This window comes from Sus scrofa, chromosome 14, assembly GCF_054392235.1.
Source record: "Sus scrofa isolate SSC_HxYL_T2T_F1_AM1 chromosome 14, Sscrofa_HxYL_maternal_Yorkshire_Landrace_v2.0, whole genome shotgun sequence".
Lineage (NCBI taxonomy): Eukaryota > Metazoa > Chordata > Mammalia > Artiodactyla > Suidae > Sus > Sus scrofa.
In genome coordinates, this window is record NC_139396.1 from 98,114,682 (window position 1) to 98,139,539 (window position 24,858).

The 24,858-nt window shown below is 38.9% G+C and overlaps 2 protein-coding genes across 29 annotated transcripts in view; one reads left to right on the forward strand and one right to left on the reverse strand.

The window, feature by feature from the left end:
- The window catches only part of P4HA1 (prolyl 4-hydroxylase subunit alpha 1), a 93,548-nt gene extending 77,752 nt beyond the window's left edge, over positions 1-15,796 (reverse strand). For 3 of the 7 annotated variants that reach the window (XR_014825455.1, XM_084992494.1, XM_084992493.1), the window contains exons 1-2: positions 15,703-15,796; positions 14,961-15,500 (exon numbers count right to left, since the gene is read on the reverse strand). The gene's annotated coding sequence lies outside the window, so the exon portion shown is untranslated. 7 annotated transcript variants of the gene reach the window in all.
- Positions 15,018-24,858, forward strand: part of NUDT13 (nudix hydrolase 13) — a 39,967-nt gene continuing 30,126 nt past the window's right edge. For 14 of the 22 annotated variants that reach the window (XR_002338955.2, XR_014828114.1, XM_084997349.1 and 11 more), the window contains exon 1: positions 15,018-15,299. The gene's annotated coding sequence lies outside the window, so the exon portion shown is untranslated. Of the gene's footprint in view, positions 15,300-18,629; positions 18,684-19,421; positions 19,493-23,750; positions 23,858-24,858 lie in introns of all 22 variants that reach the window. The other 8 variants (XR_014828112.1, XM_084997350.1, XM_021074324.2 and 5 more) reach the window with 3 other exon arrangements.

A 24,858-nucleotide genomic window follows, 5' to 3' on the forward strand; every position in this document is an offset into this window, starting at 1 on the left:
ATAAATAAGTACAAATCAAAACAAAGAAGAAATTAACATCAAAGTATGATCATAACTATGCAAGAAAATATGCAAAAAGAAATTCACCAAAATGTACTTGTCCCTGGAGAAAACATCAGGTGATTTTTTTTCTATTTCTTTGTATTTTCCAGATGTCTTAGGGTGTATTTACTTTTACAATGAGAAAAAAACTAACTCTGTACAAAATAATAAATCTAAAACATCAACTTTCATGTTATGGCACCATTAGCCTTTAATGATATGGTTAACCATACTCTAACACCATAAAGTAGCTAGCAAATACTATACACGCTGAACATCATTTTCTAACTCTATAAACCTCTAAATTTTTCTCTCTGCTTCAAAGATTAAGCTTATTTGTTTTTCTATTACTCAATGAATTTATTACATTTATAGTTTTACAATGATAATCACAATCCAATTTTATACAATTTTTATAGGATTTCCACCCCACACCCCCAGCACATCACCCCCCTCCCCCCGCAAACTGTCTCCTTTGGAAACCATTAGTTTTTCAAAATCTGTGAGTCAGTATCTGTTCTGCAAAGAAGTTCATTGTGTCCTTTTTTCAGATTCCACATGTCAATGAAAGCATTTGATGTTGGTGTCTCATTGTCTGGCTGACTTCACTTAGCATGATTATTTCTAGGTCCATCCGTGTTGCTAAAAATGCTGTTATTTCGTTCCTTTTAAATGACTGAGTAATATTCCACTGTGTATATGTACTACATCTTCTTGATCCACTCCTCTGTTGATGGACACTTAGATTGTTTCCACGTCTTGGCTATTGTACATAGTGCTGCAATGAACACGAGTACACGTGTCTTTGCAAGTCATGGTTTTCTCTCAAATGGGATTGCTGGATCAAATGGTAGTTCTATTTCTAGTTTTCTGAGGAATCTCCAAATTGTTTTCCACAGTGGTTGCACCAATTTACAATCCCACCAACAGTGTAATAAGGTTCCTTTTTCTCCACACCCTCTCCAGCACTTATTGTTTGCAGACTTTTTGATGACGGCCATTCTGGCTGGTGTAAGGTGGTATCTCAGAGTGGTTTTGATTTGCATTTCTCTAATGATGAGTGATGTTGAACATCTTTTCATGTGTTTTTTGGCCATCCATATGTCTTCTTTGGAGACCTGTCTGTTTAGATCTTCTGCCCATTTTTTGATGGGATTGTTTGTTTTTTTTGGTATTGAGCGCGGCAGGAGGTGTTCGTAAATTTTGGAGGTTAATCCCTTGTTAGTCGATTCATTTGCAAAGATTTTTCTCCCATTCTGTGGGTTATCATTTTGTTTAGGGTTTCCTTTGCTGTGAAGAAACTTTTAAGTTTAATTAAGTCCCATTTGTTTATTTTTGTTTTTATTGTCAATACTCTAAGAGGTGGACCTGAGAAGATGTTGCTGTCATTTATGTCAGAGTGTTTGGCCTATGTTTTCCTCTAAGAGGTTTATAGTATCTGGTCTTACATCTAGGTCTTTAATCCATTTTGAGTTTTTGTGTATGCTATTAGGGAGTGTTCTACTTTCATTCTTTTACATGTGGCTGTCCAGTTTTCCCAGCACCACTTAATGAACAGGCTGTCTTTTCTCCATTGTATATTCTTGCCTCCTTTGTCATAGATGAGTTGGCTGTAGGTGTGTGGGTTGAATTCTGGGCTTTTTTTTTTTTTTTTTTTGTCTTTTTGCTATTTCTTGGGCCGCTCCCGCGGCATATGGAGGTTCCCAGGCTAGGGGTCGAATCGGAGCTGTAGCCACCGGCCTACTCCAGAGCCACAGCAACTCAGGATCCGAGCCACATCTGCAACCTGCACCACAGCTCACGGCAACGCCAGATCCTTAACCCACTGAGCAAGGGCAGGGACCGAACCCGCAACCTCATGGTTCCTAGTCGGATTCGTTAACCACTGCGCCACGACGGGAACTCCAAATTCTGGGCTTTCTATCCTGTTCCATTGACCTATATTTCTGTCTTTGTGCCAGTACTATACGGTTTTGATGACTGTTGCTTTGTAGTATAGTTCAGCCCTATATAGCATTACTCCAAATTACTGTGCCAACCTAAGGTAATTAATAAAAATGTGGATAGCCCTGTATAGCAGTGGTTCTAAACTTTAGCTGTATAAGATCAGCTAAAGATCAAGGGACTTAGATAATATATGCAAGTTCTCAAGTGGTGATGCTGCTGCTGCTGCTACTCTGAGGATCACACTTTGAGAACCACTGGATACAAACACCCCTTGAAATCACACAAAAGGGGTTCCCTGCCTTTAAAATACATTTGACTTTGACTTATTTTCTGAAAAAATGCCACTGAATTTCCAATTACTCTAGGGAATGGTTCCTCTACTCTGTTTTAATAGTATGTCTCATTCACATCCTTTCATAGACTTTAAGTGACATGTTAATAGGCAGGCATAACTTCATCAATCACAGGTTTTTAAAACATAATGGTTTCTTTACTTATGATGTCTCACTTCCATTCATTAACCACCTTCATTCAGTTAGCAGTTTGCCAAGCAAATCATTATAAGCAACTAAGAGTGAAGCATCCCAAAAGACATTAGGATTTTATTAAAAATAGTAAGAAAAGTTTGTCCTTCCCAGACAAATCATTCAAAATTATTAAGACAGACTAAAGAATGCTTGATATCCTAATCTAAACTTTCTCAGACACGAAAAATTTTCCACAGGGGTCCTTCTAACAGTCAGTCTCTCCACACCTTTGACAACTGTTCCAAACCTTCTTTTGGAAGGCTCCAGCTTTAAGTTTATTTTTCCTCATACAAATTCCATATTCAACTGTTGGTTTTTCTGACATCTGTGTTAGACTTTAATCTTTTTGACAGTTTTTCTGTGCAAAAGACCAACACACATTTAGGCTTCTAGTTCAGGCCACTGCAATGTGGTATATGCATCAAGACGGCGTATCACTGCCATATAAGCAGAATGGATTTTCCAAAATAACCAAGAGTAATTACTAAGAGAATTAGTTATATTTCTGTTCTTCCCTATAATCCCTCTGCAAACTGCCATTTGTTTTCACTTAACTCCATGAATTCCAGTCATACTTCCCATAGAAAGTGAGCTGCATCTCTAGTACATACTTACAGTCTGATGGAGAAGTGCTTTAATGGTATGACCAACTTTTCTATCAAAAACTCAGAAATCATACTAGCCTCTCCCCACAATTGTTTGTAATTCAGCAGGAGACCCAGCCGTTGGCATCATTCCAGTTGAACAGCAGTTGGGGATTTGACTGGAAAGAAGCTTTAAATCAAGTTATTGCCCTAACTAAAAGTGCTACATAAGCTGCCTTTTGGAGGTTCTTCCTAAGTTCAGAGTTTTCCCCTCTTAGGAATTAGCTGAAGATAAGATTATTTCAAAAGCATGTTTTTCCCTATTGGCACCTCAACGGCTCCTACTCTTTCTTCTGGAAACTGCCTCCTTCCACTTTTTTTTACTGCCCCACTCTGCCTTTCATTCATCCTAGTAGTTTTAGCAGCCATGTTATATAGCATGATACTTCTTCCCAAACAAGTTCAAAGTTCTTTGCTAGAAAACTTGAAAATGAAACCAAGAAGTGGCAGGCACTCTTTGAACGCCTGAACTATTTCATAAATACAGCTCAGGAGAAGTTAGGGAGCAAGTTTTGGCATATACAGGTCAAAAAGTGAATGAAGCTTATCTGGAAAGATTTTTAAATGAAGCAGGTATGCAGAGAGGAAGACAAGAGACACAAGAAAACATTCTGATGTTCCAGTTATTCTTAAAACGTAATCACACTCCTGACTTCTGTTAAGACAACTACCTAGCCCCACAATACTAAAATGAATTCCATCTGGACTAGTATGAGTTGGGTCTCTGTTTAACCCAGGGTCCTAATTTATAGTTTCTCTAATCAACCCTTTAGTTAATATTTTTATAGGCAAACTAAATAACAAGGTAAATAACTCTCATATATTTACCTCTCTCTATTCCCCTGCACCAGAAAGCAATATTTTTCAATGACCTTTTATTTTGTTTTTGTTTTCTGGCCATGCCTGCAGCATGGGGAAGTTCCAGGGCCAGGGATTAGACCCAAGCCACAGCCATGACAATGCGAGATCCTTAACCCACAGTGCCACTAAGGGAACTCCCAACCTTTTAAATGTTTTTAATTTTAGAGATCCAATAAATGGTACTTCTGTATCTGAGATATAAGGTTTAAGAACGCATGGGATTTTACAGGATTCTTTTTTTTTTTCTGTCTTTTTGCCTTTTCTTTGGGCCGCTCCCGCGGCATATGGAGGTTCCCAGGCTAGGGGTCGAATCAGAGCTGTAGCCACTGGCCTACACCAAAGCCACAGCAACTCGGGATCCGAGCCGTGTCTGCAACCTACACCACAGCTCACGGCAACGCCGGATCGTTAACCCACTTAGCAAGGGCAGGGACCGAACCAGCAACCTCATGGTTCCTTGTCGGATTCATTAACCACTGCGCCGCCGCGACGGGAACTCCTTTACAGGATTTTTAAAAAAAGATTTAAATTGGGTTCACAACTGAAGTTAAAAATCAATATTTAAAGTTTGTTTCAACTAGGAAAGTCAAGCTCCCTTAAACCAGAAACATTTTAAAAATAAATGTAGGCTGAGGGGAAGGTTTGAGAAAGAAATGAATCTTATTTATAATTAAATTGGTACCATTCTTCACTGACTTTTAAACTATGTACTTTAAACCGTATGCTATACCTTTCAACTATTTCAAACACTTTTAGTTAGCAATGCATATATTTCCCAATATAGGCTCTAAGGTCAGGATTCCTATTCCCAGAAGAGGAAAAACTTTTCCATGAGTGATACCAAGAGCCCACAATTTAGCAAAATTCATCAATAATATCCACTTTCATTTGGTGATCCCTTTAACAGGTAGAAGAATAAGCAAAAGGGTAAGGTCTCAAATATGAGACCAAATATGAGATCAAACACTTGACCACCAGCCAGTAATAAAAAATCAGCAATACCTCAGATGAAAGTGCCTTGGACAATAATGACACACAGGAGACACTTAAGAAATGGTACTTCCTTTTTTTTTTTTTTTTTTTTTTTTTTTTGTCTTTTTGCCTTTTCTAGGGCTGCTCCTGCAGCATATGGAGGTTCCCAAGCTAGGGGTCTAATGGGAACTGTAGATGCCGGCCTACACCAGAGCCACAGCAACTTGGGATCCAAGCCTCGTCTGCAACCTACACCACGGCTCAAGGCAATGCCAGATCCTTAACCCACTGAGCGAGGCCAGGGATCAAATCCGCAACCTCATGGTTCCTAGTCGGATTCGTTAACCACTGAGCCACAAAGGGAACTCCAAGAAATGTTACTTCTTGATGTGGAGCAAGAACTCAAGAATAGCTAGATTTGTTGCCAAGGGTATCTCAAGGGACATAGAAAAAGAAGAGACTTGGAGAATTGTGGGAAGCCAAGGCAACCTCAATTCTAGGTTAAGGCAGTGAGAAGGACCAAGTAACCCAGTTTACTGGCAAACAGACGCAGAGTCTATATAATTTAGAAATTTGAGTGGGAGAAGAAAGTGGATAGAGGCAGTGGAAGGGGAAGGGAAGAAGGAGAAAAAGTGAACATTAAATTATTCATACTTTCCTTGTTGCTGATAAATGCTGGTATTACCACACACATATCAACACAGTCTATATTTCTCCTTTTAAGAATTTGCAGTATCTTCTCTGGGTTGTATAAACTTGTTATATTAATGAAACTGTGTATTTCATAACAGGAATATCAGTAAGTATTAGAAGATTTTTAAAAAGCAGTAATATAAAAAGCAGCAATCCTTTAGAGACAAACTTTTTTTTTTTTTTTTGTCTTTTTCCCTTTTCTTGAGCCGCTCCCGCAGCATATGGAGGTTCCCAGACTAGGGGTCTAATCAGGGCTGTAGCCACCGGCCTATGCCAGAGCCACAGCAACGCCAGATCCGAGCATCGTCTGCAACCCACACCACAGCTCATAGCAACACTGGATCCTTAACCCACTGAGCAAGGTCAGGGATCGAACCCACAACCTCATGATTCCTAGTCAGATTCGTTAACCAGTGAGCCACGACAGGAACTCCCAGAGACAAACTCTTAAAACTAAGTTTGTTTTCTAACTTGGAGACTGCTTACACTATACATGGGTAAGTTTTAAAGCCTGATTTCTACGTTTAAAGATATACTTGGACATATATGTAAAAACTTTAAAACTTTATACAATAATTAAAAGAACTAAAAAATGAGAGTTGGGACCTCAGTCAATTCTCTTCATTCAACTTCTGCATTTTAATAAACATTTCAATAGAAAATTTGTATTTTGATAAATAAACAAATAAGAGCTAAAAAACAAAGTCAAAGGAGCACTAAAGGGACAAACTGAATTGCTAGAATTAGCAAAATGCAAGGTCCTGCTCTATCAGGGCACTATATCCAAACACTAGTGATATAACACAATAGAAGGTAATATGAGAAAAATAATGTATCAATAGATACCTGCGTCACTTTTCTGAACAGCAGAAATTAAGAGAACACTGTAAATTAACTATAATAAAATTTTTTTAAAAAATTAGCAAAATGCAAATGCTCTACTAGTTGGCAATCCCTTCTGCTCCAAAACAAATTACAACTCTTTGATTTACACAGGAAGTCCTGATAAGACAACTTTATTGTCTTTGCCACCCTAAGATACAAGTGGGAAATAAAAGTCTGCACAATATACATTTTAGATTTTTTAAGCTTAAATAAGGAATGTGAGGTATACCACACTATTCCAAAAGCAGAATTTGATGAAACTTCATTAAAGACTGAATTTTTAAAGCAAGTTATACTACTTGAAAAATAATCATTTAGAAAAAAAGCAGCATTCCCCTTAGACAAGGACATTTTTATACAAATTAAGAACCAATCACAGGTAGAAATTTTAAAAGTATCTCATTTGCAACAGCACCAAATATATTAAATACCTGGGAATAAACTTTAAAAAACTTTAAAGTGACCCTAAAATTAACTCATAATGGATCAAAGATTATTTTTAAATTTAAAACTATAATCCTCTTAGGAAAAAAACCTTGATTAGGCATTTAGACATAACACCTAGGGAATAGTTTCTCAGATATGACATCTAAAGCACAAGAAGCCAAAGAAAAAATTAAATTGGACTTTATCAAATTTAAAACTTGTTCTTCAAGAGAGTGAAAAGACAACCCATAGTATGGGGAAAATATGTAAGTTATAGTTCTAACACAAGTTTAGAATATATACAGAACTCTTACAACTCCATAATAAAGATGATCCAGTTTTTAAATGGGACAAGGATTTGGAGACATTTCTCCAAAGAAAATACAAATGGCCAATAATTATATGAACAAACACAACACATCATTAGTCATTATGGAAATGCAAATCAAATACCACTTCACAGCCCCTAGGACAGTTGTAGTAAAAAAGAAAATAACAAGTGTTGACAGAGATGTGAGGAAATTGGAACACTCATACATTGCTGATGGGAACGTAAAATGGCGTAGCTACTCTGGAAAACAGTTTTTCAGTTCCTAAAAAAATCAAACATAGAGATACCTACCATATGACCCAACAATTCCACTCCTGGGTCTATACCCAAAAAAATGAAAGCACACACCTACAGAAATACTCACACATGAATGTTCACAGCAGCATTGTCAAAAACAGCTGAAAAGGTGGAGACCCATATGTCCATCAAATGATGAATGAATAAACAAAATATGGATATATCCATACAATGGAATACTATTTGGCCATAAAGAGAAATGAAGTACTGATACACGCTACAACACATATGAACCTCAAAAACATTATGCTAAATGAAAAAAACTCATTAGTGGTTGCCTAAGGCCGGGAGAGTGGAGAGTAACTGCTGATGAAACTGGGGTTTCTTTTTGGAGTGATAAAAAAGTTCTAAAATTGATTGTTGTGACACTTGCAAAACTTTCAGCATGTATTTAAAGCCACTGAATTGTACACCTTAAGAGTTAAATTGTTTGGTAATGTAAATTATATTTCAAAAAAATGTTTTTAAAAAAGAAATCAACATAAATTCTCATTTCACTAGGTAAATCTAGGAGTAGGAATTCTAGGTTGTATGGTAAACATGTTTACCTCTATAAAGAACTGCCAAACCAGTTGTACTGCCATCAGCAGTGGATGAAAGCTCCAATTGCTTTACATTCTCATCAACATTTGGTATAGCTATTTTTTTCCTTCATTTTTCTTAATGTCTTAATTGTTTCACGAAGTATGTATTGATATCTCATTGTGGACTTAATTTGCAATTCTGCAGTTACTACTGATGTTTAATATCCTTTGGTATGTTTATTTGCTGTCCATATATCTTCTTTAGTAAAGTTACTATTTAAATCTTTTGTCGATATTTTGATTAGGTTGTTTACTTACTATTGAATTTTGTGAGTTCTTTACATACTCTGGATGGAAGGCTTTTGTCAGATATGTGATAGGGGAATATTTAGTCCCAGTCTGTGACTTGTCTTTTCACTCTCATAACACTATTTCAAATACTAGTTCTTAATTTTGATGAAGTTGAATTTACCAATTTATTAATTTATGGATTATGCTTTTGGTGTTCAATATTTTGGTAACTTAAGAAATCTCTGCCTAACCCAAGATCAAGAAGATTTTGTCTTATATTTTCTTTAAGTTATTTTCTAGCTTTAGGTCTTATCTCGGGGTCTATGAACCATTTCAAACTAGTTTTTGGATAAAGTGTGAGGTCTTTTTGCATTAAGGCTGTAAAAAAGAAAAATATTCTAGGGAGTTCCCGTTGTGGCATAGTGGAAACGAATCCAACTGGTATCCATGAGGATGCGGGTTTGATCCCTGGCCTTGCTCAGTGGTTCGAGGATCTTGCAGTGAGCTGTGGTGAAGGTTGCAGACGAGGCTCTGATCCTGAGTTGCTGTAGCTGTGGCATAGGCCAGCAACTGTAGCTCTGATTAGACCCCTAGCCTGGGAACTTCCACATGCTACAGATGCAGCCCAAAAGAAAAAAAAAAAAAAAAAAAAAAGCCAAAAAATATTCTATTTTGATGTTTGAGTGATGACTCTCTTAAAGCCCCACTTTCCTCTCCCTTTTGCCCCAGATCTGAGTAAGTCAATAAAAAAAGCAAGCCATTCCCTCCTTTGGTATCAGTTGGAAGTTAAAACCATGTAAATCTTACACATGGGAACTAGCACATGGGTTTATCCTTCTAGTCACAATAAAAATTAAACCCAACCACCCTGCTTCATTTTGCTTCATTCTGGATTAAACCTAAACCCTGTCCTTGAGGAATCCTTTTGCAGTTGACTGTATGAGTAAGCTTTATTTAACATTTCAAATCCATTGGTGCATTTGTTTTATGTTTGTTTGTTTTGTCGTTTTAGGGCCAAACCCACAGCATATGGAGGTTCCCAGGCTAGGGGTTGAATTGGAGCTACAGCTGCTGGCCTACACCACAGCCACAGCAATGTGGGATCCGAGCCTTGTCTGCGACCTATACCACAGCCCACGACAATGCTGGATCCTTAACCCACCGAGCAAGGCCAGGGGTCGAACCCACATCCTCATGGATACTAATCGGGTTCATTAGCCACTGAGCCACAATAGAACTCCCCTTGGTGCATTTGTGTCATTTGTCCCAACACTTACATAAATTCCTGGGCAAGGGGCTGCCCAGTGCCTGATTTAGCATATAAGGTACCCAAATAAGAGATTTTTTCAGCATCCAACTATTCTGGATTATACTTTCTGTATTGAATTGCCTTAATATCTTTGTCAAAAACAAACTGTTTTGTGTATCTTCTCTTTTTTCTCCAGTACCACATTGTCTTAAGTACTGCAGCTATACAGTAAGTTGAAATCAGCAGTGAGTTTTACAACTTTTTTGCTCTTTTTCAAAATTATTTTGCCTTTTCTAGTTCATTTTCCATATCAATCTTAGAATAAGCTTGTCGGTTTCTGTAAGAAATCCTGCTGGCATTTGAAATGGAACTGCATTAAAGTTATAGGTCAGTTTGGGACAAAAGGATATCTCAATGATATTGAGTCTTCCAATCCATGAATATGGTATATTTCATCATTTGTTTAGGTCTTCTCTAGTTTCTCTTATCACTGTCTTATAATTTTCATTATACAAATCCTGCACATATTTTGTAAAGTTAATACTAAATATTTCATGGGTTTGGGTGCTATTGAGATGGTACTTTTAAGTTCCACGTATTCATTGTTATTATACAGAAATAGATCTTCTGTCCTTCAACCTTGCTGAATTCACTTATTAGATCTAGAGCTTTTTTGAACAACCTTTCAGACTTTCTGAATAAACATTCTGTCCATGAGTAGAGACAGTTCTTGCTCTTTGAAACGCACTGTTAAAAGAATGAACACAAGCCACACTCTGGTAAAAATATTTCCCTATCACATATGTAGCTATTCCACTCCTAAATATTTATGCAAGAGAAAAGAAAGTATACATCCCTCCAAAGGATTATGTGTGAATGCTCATTACAGCTTTATTTATAATAGTTAAAAGCTGAAAATAACCCAAATGTCCACCAACTAGTAAATAGACCAAAAAAATTTTTGTAGTATATCCATAAAATATAATGCTACTTAACAATAAAAAGGAATGAGGATATAACAGTATGGATAAATTTCAAAATAATTATGCCGAGTGTAAGAAGTCAGATACCCACAAAAAAAGTACATACTGCATGTTCCATTTACAGAGAACTCTAGAAAATATAAACAAATATTTTTTTGGCTGTGCCCATGGTATGCAGTTGTCCCTGAGATGAGACTGAGCCTGAGCCACAGCAGTGACAATACCAAATCCTTAACCACTAGGCCACCTGGGAACTCCCCAAATAAATCTGTCAGAAAAAGATCAATGGTTACCCAGAGATGAGGAAAGGACAGGAAAGGAGCAGGAGGGAGGGACTATGAAGGGTCAAGAGGAAACTCTTGAAGTTGTTGAATATGTTCCTTATCTTGACTGTGTCTACAATCTCATAGGTGTACACTTTTGTCAAAATTTACTAACTGTACACTGCAAATATGTGCAGTTTACTATGCACCAAGTATACCTCAATAAAGCAGTTACAATACACCAATTACTTTATTAGTAATCATCCTTTATGTCTTACATTAGTGTGTTATTTACTTATAAAACACTGCCACTTAGTAGCTGTGATTACTGTTAACAAATAATACCATTACTTAAGATTTTTCAAAAATTCAAACACAGTAGGAAGTTATCTTATGGTGCAGCAGGTTAAGGATCCAGCAATGTCACTGCAGCAGCTTGGACTGCTGCTGTGATGTGGGTTTCATCACTGGCCTGGGAACTTCTACATGCCCCAGGTGTGGCCAAAACAAAACAAAACAAAAAATCCTTGTCACAGCAGTAACAATGCCAGATCCTAAGCCACTAGGCTACCAGCCTTGGGGATCCAGTGTTCAGTGTTGTCACTGCAGTGGCTTGGGTCCCTGCTGTGTCTCAGGTTCAATCCCTGGCCCAGGAACTTTCACATGCCATGGGAGAAGCCAAAAAAAAAATAATAATAATACAGAGAGAAAGAAAACTGGTTAAAGTTTGCCATAGCTAAACAACTGGATAAAATAAACCACTAAATTACAGCCTTTTCCTCACACATATAATGGAGCAACAGTTCAAATGTCCAACAAGAGAGAAAGGGTAAGGATATTAATTTGATATATTATAACATCACTATTCAAATGAAAAACATGTAAACCAAAACATGGACACATTTACATAAAACACTAAGCAGGATGGGGAAGAAGTCCAAGAAATACTCATTCACTTATGACAATTATGTAAGAAGAATAAATCTCTATACTGCATTTTTTGCCAAAGCAAAACAAAATATACCAATAGTCATACTGACCATCCAAAGCAAGATTAGGAAAAGGAATATTTGTCATCATATTAAGTTCAAGTGCTGGTGTAATCTTAATGAAGTCCTTTGAGTTTCTTTAGTTTTTATTGAGGCACAATATTTGGCTAGAGGAAAGCTAATGAGAGGATAGCTTAAATTCATACAAATAAATTTCATTGAGTAGAAATGTGAATGAAGATTTAACTAGTTTCACAAATATACACACTTTATTTGGCTTTTTTCTAATATATTCATTTATTACACACACATGCACCATTATGATGTAATTACAAGATTCGGGATCTCCCTGTAAGAAAAGCAATAAAGCATAATGCCAAGGGCTTATGCAATTTATTTTTCTTTACCTTCAAGTATTTTCCACTTGAACCAAAGATATGTTACAATATATAGGGGGGTCAGGGGAGGCCAATATGATATATGATTACCTAGGCAATTTAGTAATTCAACAATTCTCCAACTATCTTATAAACTTTTGTTAAACCCCTTTTTAGCAAAAGTTTATTTGGGTCATCTACACAATCAAATCCAGTCAGACTTACAAGCTCAGACCAACTTTCAAAAAATACTCAAGAAATCCTGCATCAAGATACCTATATGCCCTTAAAGATTAACTCTGTATCTCTTTTATTTTTTAGTTCTCATAGGGTTAGGGTTTTAGTTTAAAGATGCACTTTTGGAGGGAGAGAGTATCTGTAACTGATGACTAAAATTCTACACATATGTGTGTACTTGCATAGAATTTAGTCACCCAGGGTCCACCCCTTCTTTCAGATTCTCCGCGGACCTCATGACCTCAAAATAGGTTTAGAATTGCTACTATGAATCTCACAGGGGCACTTTTCAAATTTAAGCGATGTAAGTATATGCCAGTTGATAACTACTAAGTAAAATAAGGCATTACTTCTACAGAAGTGAAGGCTCACAAGCTTTATGGCTGCATCTCTGGAATAAAAGAGGAGCTTAAGGAGTTCTCATCATGGTGCAGCGGAAACAAATCTGACTAGTATCCATGAGGAGGCAGGTTCGATCCCTGGCCTTGCTCAGTGGGTTAGGGATCCAGCGTTGCCACGAGCTATATGGTGTAGGTCGAAGATGAGGCTTGGATCCCACATTGCTGTGGCTGTGCTGCACGCTGGCAGCTGTATCTCCAATTCAACCACTAGCCTGAGAACTTCCATATGCCTCAGGTGTGGCCCTAAAAAGCAAAAAAAAAAAAGAGCTTGAATATATTTGCCCTGTGAAAGATACTTGTCAGTACACAACCCCCTCTGCAGTATTAGAAAAGGTCAACATCTCCTTACCAAAAAGCCAAGATTCGCTTGTAACAACCTGGACTACCCTGGTAAGATGAATTCTCTCTTTTTTTTTTTTTTTTTTTTTTTGCCTCTTACGGTACCACCTGAGGCATATGGAAGTTCCCAGGCTAGGGGCTGAATCAGAGCTGTAGCTGACAGCCTACACCACAGCCACAGCAGCTGGGGATCTGAGCCTTATCCACATCCTACACTACAGCTCACAGCAATGCCGAATACTTAACCCACTGAGTGAGGCTAGGGATCAAACCTGCATCCTCATGGATACTAGTTGGGCTCATTACAGCTGAGCCGCAACGGGAACTTCCTAATGCTTTATTTTTTTAGTAGAATTTTACACTGTCTAAATTTTTCTGCAGTAATTAAGTGTTGCATATTTTTTTCAATCTGTTTTTTGGCCACACCCATGATATGTGGAAGTTCCCGGGCCAGGGACTGAACCCATGCCACAGCAGCAACCTTAGCCACTGCAGTGATAACACTGGATTCTTAACCTGCTGCACTGAAAGGGAATGCCTTTCATCTGTTTTTTTCACTACATGTTTCCAAGATACAAAATGGTCAACACCATTATCTGCCTACCAAAGTCCCTGGCTTTCAGTACCTCAAAATACAACTCATTTAAAGACATCAAATAGCATTATTCACCTAAAGACACAAAGCAGTCCTTTCCCTAGTAACTAAGTTCAATCTCAAAGAAGCATTTGGCATCAGCTATCAGCTACCAAGGGACTGAAGGCATAATGTTCCAAAACCAAAACTGACATGACTTTTAAAGGTAAGTGACAAAACCTACACTTCTCACAGAAAGAAAAGGTAAAATGTGAAGTTCACAGTTAAGATTTAGAAATTATATTCACAGGCTAAAAGTCAAAGTTAAACAAAAATCACTGAATGTCTACTCAAATTTTAAATCAAGGCAAAACATACTCAAGGTTATTGACTTTCAGCTAAAATATTTCCTGCCTAAGGTATCCATTTTTTTCATAGATACTTGATGAGAAAAATCCCTTTAAAATGTTTTATATATTAGATTCCAATGTTCCAGCTACAAGGACAGTATATTTCTTATTATTTTAGGTAAAGACTAGCCTCATTCATAAGCTACATCTAAATCTAAAAGGGGAAATACTTTCTTCCCAAAACCTGTATCAAAAAAAAAAGAGCCTAAAGTTGATGAAAGTACACTGCTGCCACGTCTTTTCCCTTCCCCCACTCAGAAGTGACTATTTCATCCCTTCAGAGTGCATTCCAAGGGAAAGTCCAAGAGCCACAGCTCTTAGAGAAACAAGAAACAGTTAAGTTGAAACTGGCAAGCCTCGTTGGCCTTTTAGATCAATTCCTAAAAGGAAATCTAGGTTCTTCGTCCCTTAAAGCAAACAGTGCAAAATTCCAAGAATCTTCTCCACTCTGTCGGAACGCCAAAAACGTCAGTGTCTAAAAACTGAACTGTATTTAATACATTCGATGATTGAGGAGAAATAGTCTCATACTTATGATACCACTCTTCCTCCCCCTTAAAACATACATCTGGGGGCCATTCGCTTAACTCAAAGTTCTCGCACAAACACAGAATTCGATTTCCTGATGGACTTTTAAAAGCATCAGATTCTGCTGTGAAAGAGCAGAGGGGGGTGGGGAGGGAGAGAAGCTCATGTACCTTTAAAATTTTTATGTGGCAGAAGGAAGGAAGAAGACTAGCTTCCCGGTTGACTGAGAATCTGACAGCCGACTTCCCTACCCAGCCGCCCGAAACTCGCCGCCCGGGGCTACGTCTAGCTGCTCGGGCTGCACCGCTGCGCGCAACAGATGAGCCTGAACTTCCCCGGGTATGTCCGCTTCCTAGATCCGACAACTCTTCCGCGGGGTAAAAACGCCCGAGTGCTTCGGCGTGAGCTCTAAGCTTTAAAATCAGTTCTCCACTGCCACATGCTAACCATCTGCTGATTTGGAGGCCGAAAACCGTCGCGTACCCGTCAGCTTTGCAAGCGAGGACCAGGTAAGAGTGGAGCTCGGGAAAATCAACAGGGTTACCCCTCCTCGGGAAGGAATATTCAAGAAAGTACTGGTTCCCGGGGCGGAGACAGAGGCTGCCGCAGCCCCAACAGTCGGGGACGCCAATCTGGGAGGAGGTGGGAAGGGGAGCACCGAGGAGGGCGGAAGGGCCTCTGGGGCAACCAGGAGGCGCGGGGCGCTGGACCTGGGGAAGGTACAGAGGAGAAGGTACTGCGGTAGTAAACCAGGGAACCCCTGCCCCCGAGCCATCCCACCAGAGAGGGCAGGGACCAGACCCCCCAGAGCCATCCGAGAAGGGCCGCGGCTGCCCAAGAACTTCAGCCTCAGTAGCCAACGACTACCCAAGGACTTCATCCTCATTCTCCAAGGTCGGAGAAGCGTCTCACCTGAGAAGTGGCAGGGGAGGGCTGCGCGTTCTCCAGTCCTCGACCGCCTTCAGTCAAGCCGGCTCCCTTCTCTAAGCCCGCTGGTGGCTTGACTGGGCAGCAGAGGGAGCCAGTTAGCCCTTTTATAACCTCTAGGCCGCGACGGCAGCGCTAGGGAGGAGGCAACTGCAACCCTCGCTACGTGAGCTCGATCACACCAGCGCCCAGGCGTTTGCGCAGGCGCCCAGCCCAGGCCCTCGCCCCCACCCTTTGCCCACGTCCCACGCCCCAGACTCCCCACCAGCTGGTGAAGTCCGGAGCCGAGGGGAGGGGCCGGCGGGCGGGCGTGTGGTGTAGCGCGCCTGCGCAGGGTCCTCGCCACGCCCTTGTTACCGTGGTTACTCCGGATTTGCCCCACTCCTTTCAACAGGTTGTTTAGCGCCTGGGTTACGCCATCAGCCTCAGGCTGGGACGTCGGAACTCCCAGCAGGGAACTATATTAAATATAAGAATAAGAACATGGGAGTAGAAAATAAGGCAGAAAAGAAGAATCGGGTGGAAAATAACACCGTACCTCATGTCTTGGTATCTCAGCTGTCTTGGTCCTGAGGCTTTTTACTTTACGAACCTCCTTCCTTCACCTACACTCATATGTACCTCGCTCTATCGCTTATCTTTATACTTTATCACTAGATAGTGCACTGCACGCTCTGGAAATTTTCTGGGTTCACTTCCCAGCTCAGTCTCGTAAAACTCTGGGCATTAACTTCTCTGTATCTCAGCTTCCTCTTTTGCAAAATGCGAATGACGTTAGGTAACTCTTAGGATTGTTATGAGAATTAAATAATGTGCGTAAAGCATTTAGCACATGCCTAGCACACAGAAAGGGCTTGGTAAATATTAGATTGTGTTATAGCATGTGAGGAATCCAGTGTTGTGTTTGGTCATAGTCCAACCTTTGTCTTAGTCATTATCGTCCTAAAAGAAAGCTTTAGTATCAGGCAGCAGACAATGAAGGAGAAAGGGAAGAAAGCGAAAGTGTCCGTGAAAGAGAAGACTTGTCTCAGACTTGGTAATCATTAAAAATTGTTTTTTCTAAAGTTTTCCATGAATGCTAAAAAGCATAGCAATAGTTAACATTTAACTCTTATCTAGGAGTTGGGGTTGATTATTACAGATACAGCAATAGTCAAAGAGGGGGTACTTTTCAGAACCCTAGGGAACATAATATAGTGATATAGTGACCCACTAATCAGCAGTTCTTAAAGTGCGGTCTCCAGGTTCACAGGGCAAAATTATTTCATACTGAATCGAAAAACAATGGAATTTTCCAGAGACTACATGTCCTGTGATAGTGCAACAGATTGCATGCAGAAGAATGAGAATCTTCTATTAGGCTAGATACTAAAGAAATTTGCAGAAATGTAAAATGTCATTCTTCTCACCAAATTCTTTTTGCTCTGAAAAATGGTTATTTTTCATTAAAAAATGTTATTTATATTAACATGTAACAGATTTATTATTTATTGTTTTTAAATGAATTAATATTTTGCATGTTTGTTTTACTCCTAATACAGCAAATGTTGATAGATATGATATGATCCACATAAAAGCTTTCTGGAGTCCTCAGTGCTTTTTAGGAGTGTGAAACAATTATGAGAACAAGTGTTTCAGAACCACTAGTCTAAACAAACAGCAGGGAGCACTTTGACACAGGAGGCAAAGATCTCTTCCTCAAATCTTTGTCTCAAGTGAAGCTGTAATCAGTCTATCCACTGCCCCTATATAGAGCAGACTCTGAAAATTGCAATTCACCCTGTAAATTAAATAGCTCCAGACCTTAAGGGAGATTTACTGTGAAGATAAGAAAGCTTAGCTTCAGGGGCCATCATTTACACTAGCCCTTTCCAAGACCCTGGAAGGAGCCCCAGCAATATGCTCACACAGCCATATGCTTTTGTAAAATTTTTAAAAGTAAAAATTTTAACTGCAGTCTTTAGACTGCTAATTCTTTCCTCACTGATTTTCCCTCTGTCCTGCTTGCCCTTGTCAGATGGCGTTGGAATGCCTAGAAGTCGTTTTTAAAATTTAACCAAAGGGAATTTGAGTTAGAATACATTTGGTTTGAGTTTAGTGGGATATATTTTTGTAATTCACAGTCACTTCCATGTATAGTTATTTTCAGCTGTCCCATTATATGAGTGGCATCCAAGAAGCCTCCTACCACCCATTGTGCTGACCCACCCAGCACTGTAAAACAAAGGTACAGGGCCAGACATCATATTCAGATTTGAATGTGTCCTGTGTGCTAGCATCAAAAATATATGGATAGGGAGTTCCTGCAGTGGCTCAGCAGTTAATGAATCTGACTAGCATCCGTGAGGACACCCTTGCTCAGTGGGTTAAGGATCCAGCATCGTGATGAGCTGTGGTGTAGGTCGAAGATGCAGCTTGGATCCGGCATTGATGTGACTGTGGCATAGGCCGGCATCTGCAGCTCCAATTCGAACCCTAGCACGGGAATTTCCATACGCCACATGTGCAGCCGTAAAAAGACAAAAAAAAAAAAAAAAAAAAAAAAAAACAAAAAAACAATAGATAGTAGAGGAGAAGCAAAACTTTAAGGAGCCTAAAGATAATCTGTAAGAAAATCTTCCAGTTATTGGATGTATAAATTTTTAATTATTTAGTGCTTATCAATGCTTGGCCAATAAAAGGAAGTTCTTCTTTTGTGAGAATTTAATGACATTCACAGCAAACTGGTTAGAATGTCATCAGTTTAAAGAAAACTGATGTGCCCTAAATTCTTTTTTTGTTTGTTTGTTTACTTGAAATATCTCTTTAATGAGAGAGAGGTAATTAATATACTTCATTATTTTTGTAAGCCTTAGCTTTATACTTTGTGGAAAAACAAAAGTTTAAAGATGTGACTTTACTGGCTGTTACAGGTTTAAAAAAAAAGTGACTGCCCAAATATGAGAGAACTAAATGGAAGATGTGAGGTATGTTTGCACCTACGGGACACTCTGGACATTCATTGTTCAATCCTTTATATCAACCATGATAAAGTTTTCCTTAAAATTGCACTAATAAAATTTCTTTTGTCCTTATTTAACAAAATGTTCTTGCAATCTAATCAGAAGACATCAACTTTTTAATATTTTTAACAAATAGGTTAAAAACTCACTGAAATACTTCATCTGGAAGATTTTTGAACAGGTTAAAAATGTTCCCATTTTTTAATATGCACATAGGAGTTTTTATCGCTAACATATCATTTTCAACAAAAGTATACACAATGGTAAAATATTTCCAAATATCCATTTTCAAAATACACGATTTACTCTTGAGAATCACATTAGTTCTTACTTAAAGTTAAAATGTCAACTTTACCTTTACAGATTATGTTTATTACGTCAAAAATATCTGCCAAACATTAATAAAAAAAAACAAAAAAAACTGCCAACTAGCAAACCACCAACAGCCACATGCCTCAGAAACTGTGAATTTGCAATACTAGTCTTATGGCAAAAACACTGAATACCCTGTCTCTTAAGTTGTAAAACCCTTTATTTTACAAAACGTGACTAGTACATACGAAACTTGCTCACAATTACTTCTGCTTCCATTACAGAATGAAGAGTCTTGTGTATTTAAAAATTCTGTGTTTGTTCCATTACTGTATTTGTTTTAAAAGTTATCCTCATCAATGTCATCTTCTAAAACTTTATGTCCTCCAGCAATGACTTCTTCGTAATGATAGCTTGCCCGTAAAGGGAGTAGAAATGAAAATCACCCTGGATCTATCTCTGTAAGTTTACCCTGGACTTCCTTTTATATTCTGCTCAAAATGACTGCTACATCAAGGGTTACACTAATACTATTTTCTCATAAGACATTCTTCTTATTACATAAGTCACTGAGCATTAAAAATAGCTTCTCTAGTCCATTTTTCTTTTAGAGGTTCACTAAGAAAGTGGTCCTGGATACATTCCATTACTGAGTATAAGTAGCGAATTCCATAGGCTGAGACATGCCAGAAACATCTGTACTTCAACTGCTCAGTAAACCACACACATTATCTCATTTCTCCTAATACTTGTTTCCTCAACTTTTCAGTGATGTTTTCAAGGCATCCTCCAGCAGTATTCGTTTTGGGTCTCTCTCTCTCTCATTAGACTGTACACTCTTTGAAGTCCCTGACTTTTCCAGGAATTAGCACAATGTTGATTCATAGTTTAGTAACTTTTTTTTTCTTTGTGCTTAGTCTAGAGCCACTTGCTCATAGGGTACCTTATACAGAAGCCTGGCACCCAGCACCTCAGACTAGTGTTCCTGTTGCGAAATGGCTGTGGCTGACATTTCAGCTCCATGGGCCATGTGCAAAAGCCCTGAATTCTGGGTTTTTGTTTTTGTTTTTTTAATTGGCTTTTTAGAGCCAAACCTGAAGTATATGGAGGTTCCCAGGCTAGGTGTCGAATTGGAGCTACAGCTGCCAGCCTACACCACAGCCACAGCAGCATCAGATCCAAGCCATGTCTATGACCTACACCACTGCTCACAGCAACACGGGATCCTTAACCCACTGAGAGAGACCAGGGATTGAACCCACAACCTCATGGTTCCTAGTCAGGTTCATTTCCACTGTGCCACGACAGGAATGCTGCCCTGAACTTTAAGTCAGACAAATGATCCTATTTGAGATTTTCCCAAATGTAACAACAATCCTGAAAATTTACATGACATGATCAATGATGAGTTGTGAAACTGAAAGAAACTTCTAACTTAACCCTATTAATATCATTTGGTTGCCCAAAAAGGACATTACATATCAAATCTACATGACTACTCAGCCCAATTATCCCTGCTTAGTTAGAATGAGATGAGAGATACCTTGAGGAGAGTAGAAAGGGAATGACATTACTCCCCTTTGAATGGTCAAACATTAGACCATTAGACCGCCATTAAATCTCTTCTTTTAGAATCTGCTGTTGCTGCAGCTGGCATTCAGTTCCTGGCCAGGAAATTTCCATATGCCATGAATGTGGCCATAAAGAGGAAAAAAAGAATTCTTTTACATTTGAAAAACTCATCAATCAATAAATATTTCTTTTAAAAATATTAAAAGCCCTTTATTCTTAGGAAAAGGTTGTGTAGCTATGATAATAACTAATGAGCAGAAGTGATTCTATTTTTTAATTTTTTTTTACGGCCACACCCATGGCATATGGAAGTTCCCAGCTTCCTGGGCCAGGGATTGAATTGGATTGAATCTAAGCCACACCTTCGACCTCTGTTGCAGCTGTGGCAACACCAGATCCTTTAACCTGCTGTGCTGAGCTGGGGACAGAACCCGTGCCTCCACAGCCACCCGAGCTGCTGTAGTTGGATTCTTAACCCACTGCACCAGAGCAGAAACTCCAAACAGAAGTGATTTTAAACTCAATTAATAGATAGATGGCCACTCAGCCTTGTGAACAAGCCTCTAAAAAACTAGCCTGTCAGTGACAGCCTCCCACTTTTTAAAGTTAGCCAAAACAGCAACAGCTTGACTCAAGTGAACACGTCTCTAGTGAAATTCAGCCAGTTGTCAACAGTCTCTCCAGCAAAGCAATCATGCTTCCACAGCTGTTGTCAGCCGGCTTTCACCTTTGAAAGGCAGCCAAACCCTGAACTCCATCTTTCACAAAAACTAAATAAGATCAGCAGAGAAACTGTCAAACAAGCATAGTGATTTTCTACACATAGAAAATAATAAATCAACTTTTTAGTTCAGATTTTAAATGATGAGTTTTTTTCCCTCGATATTAAGCGCCTTTTTTGTGTGCCGAACAAAAAGGGAAGTCAAAACATAAGACACAGATCCTGTTATCAAAGGCATCCATACAAATGAAACAATTAGAAATCATTTTAGAGAGTGTATAGTAGTGAATGTGTTGTGAGGATTATAAAATACTATATATTTGTGAGTTAAGAGAATGAATAAATTTGAACTAGATGAAATAGGAAATGGTGGGTAGGTTTTTTAACAGGGAATTAAGATGATGTAAGCAATATTTTAGAAATAGTATGCTATGTGAATCAGAAGTGGCATCTAGATTAGTAATCTAAGATTCATTGAATATTTAAGGAAGGCCTACCATTGGGTCTAAGTCACTGCCTACTGTGTTGTAGAAGAGCGAACTTTAATTAGTCTCTGCTTTAAAAAAGTTTATAACAAGAGTTCCCATTGTGGCTCAGTGGAAAGAGCCCGACTAGTATGACTAGTATCATGAGGAAATGGGTTCAATCCCTGGCCTCACTGAGTGGGTTAAGGATCCAGTGTTGTCTCGAGCTGTGATGTAGGCCAGCAGCTGCAGCTCCGATTCAACCCCTAGCCTGGGAACTTCCATATGTCACAGGTGCAGCCCTAAAAAGAAAAAAAAAAAAAAAGTTTCATAACCTTATTGAATAGAGTTAAAACCCGTACTTGTGGCAGTGGGAATTCAATCAACATTTCCCTGTTTAGCCGAACAATGCTAAGTGATGGGTATATATTTCCTGCCGTCATAGTACTTAGAGTCCTTTTAAGGAAATTAACAATACACTTAAATAAATATGCGACAAAGGAAAATGACAAGGTGCTATGGAAGAGGATAATAGGAAGGCCGTAGTTTAGATTTATAACAACACAAGGAAAGTGTCTTTGAAGAAGTAACAAACTGAGACCTGAGTTAGCCAGCTGACATGCATGAATAAAAGCATTCATTCTAAAGAGAGAGAACATCGTGTGTGTGGATCCTGTGGCAGGAAAAAGATTGGTTCATTTGAGAGGCAAAAGAAATTCAGTGTGATTGTCCTGCATAAGCAAGGGAGAAAATGGTATGATTGGTATGCAAAGGCTAAATCATGCAGGGCCTGCTCAGTACTGTAATAAATACAATGTGAAGGCATTGAAGTATTTTAAACAGTGGAGTAATATGTTATTCACCATTAACAAAGTAAAATCATAATATGAAAATGTGAATTTTCCATGTCACTAGACATGGAATGGGCCTAGAACTAGGGGTGTTAGGGACTTCCTTCTTAATCGTAGTAGAGACATGAAAGTCAAGAGATGAGGTATTCTAGAATGTAGCTGAAACTAGAAACCATTCCAGTCAACTAACAATCTGTCATTGTAGCATTGTGGAAAGAGGCTGCAATAAGGTAACCAGACCACCTCCATCACGTGGCTTCAATAAGGACACTCACCTTGACAGGCAGAGTAATGGCCCCTCAAAGATGTTCACATCCTAATCCCTAGAATCTGTTGATATGCTACTTTACACGGCAAAAGAACTTTGCAGATATAATTAAGAATCTTTATATGGGGAAACTAGCCTGGATTATCCAGGTGGGCCCAATATGATTAAATGGATTCTCTAAAGCTGAGAACCTTTCCTGGCTGTGATCAGAAAAAAGAGATGTGAGAATGGAAGCAAGGTCAGATATACAATACGTTGCTGATTTGAAAATGGAGAGAGAGGTGCCTTTAGAAAGCGGAAAAGGCAAAGAATTGAATTCTCTGATAGAGCCTCCAGAAAAGAAAGCAGCCCTGATAATGCCTTTTATGTTAGCCCAATCAGATCACTCAGATTTCTGACCTACTATAAGAGAATTAATTTGTGTTAAGTCATTAAGTGTGAGGTAATTTGTCACAGCAGCAGCAAGAAACTGATACACTTACTTATGTGATCACAGCTGAAACATGGCTGAAGACAATGACATTTCTTTTTTTTTTTTCTTTTTACAGCCACACCCACAGCATATAGAAGTTCCTGGGCTAGGGGTCAAATAGGAGCTACAGCTGCAACTGCAGTTACAGGCCTACACCATAGCCACAGCAACACCAGATCTGAGCCTCGTCTGAGACCTACACCGTACCTTTCAGCAACACCAGATCCTTAACCCACTGAGCAAGGCCAGGGATCAACCTGCATCCTCACAGAGACAACACCAAGTTCTTAACCCACTGAGCCACATTGAGAACTCCAGACAATGACACTTCTCCAGGGTCTGAGTAAATTTCCCAATGTTCTCTCCCACAGGTGAATGTAGTAATTGGCGCTGACCCTTTACACATGAAAAGTAATCCTGAAATCATGGGAATTTTCTGAGGAAGAGCACTCCTAAGAGGAAGAAAGATGTTCTCTCAGTAAGCATGATGGAAGCATTGAGACTTTTAATATTAAAAGGCACATGACTGCATATCATACCTTCATAAAGCAGGACATATGAGTTACATAAAAATTGTGCCACAGTCTTTCGTTTGGAAGACTTGCCAAATCGTGGTATCAAAAACCACAATAAGGAAGCTGGGAAAGTGAACCAAATTTGTAGAGAAACCGAAGAATTTGATTCTGAATCTTAATGGATTTGAAATGACAGGGACCATCACAGGCTTTATACTTACTCTGCCAATTAATTAGTTTGTCGATATTAAGATTTCTGTATCACAACAGGAAATGATATAAAGGCTAAAATTCTGACTCCTTGAAGATTTCATTTTAAATTAATCTGATTTCTTTGGATTTAATGCTGCTCAGCTTAAGTCAATCACACATTAACTGCACATCTTTCTGCCGGGGGTCGGGAAGGTAAGTTTTCCTCCCCATGGTATTCATTAGTGTTGTTCACCACATAGTTCCAGGGCTCTTCTCTTCCCAGACAGAAAAATCTGCTCTTCATTTTCTTTGAAATTAGTTGTGGCCAACTAACTTGCTTTGGCCAATGAAAGCAACATGTTTGAAAGACCGAATGTGTTTCACCAAGTTCCCTTCTCACTGTTGCAGTTAGGATAGGAGCCCATATCAAGCTAAAATCTCCATCTGTCCAGGTCTCTAAGTTCTTACAATGAACAGAGCCCCAAACTCTTCACTGCCTTGTCAGTCTCCACTGAAGGCATAGCTTGAGTGAAAAATGAACTTCTGTTGGAGTTCCTGTTGTGGTGCAGTGGGTTAGGAATCTGACTGCAGTAGCTCCAGTCACTGAGGAGGCACAAGTTCAATCCCCAGCCTGATACAATGGGTTAAAGGATCTGGCATTGCTGCATTGCAACATAGGTTGCAGCTGTGGCTTGGATTCAATTCCTGGGAACTTCCATATGCTGCAGATGTGGCCATTAAATAAATAAATAAATAAATAAACTTCTGTTAT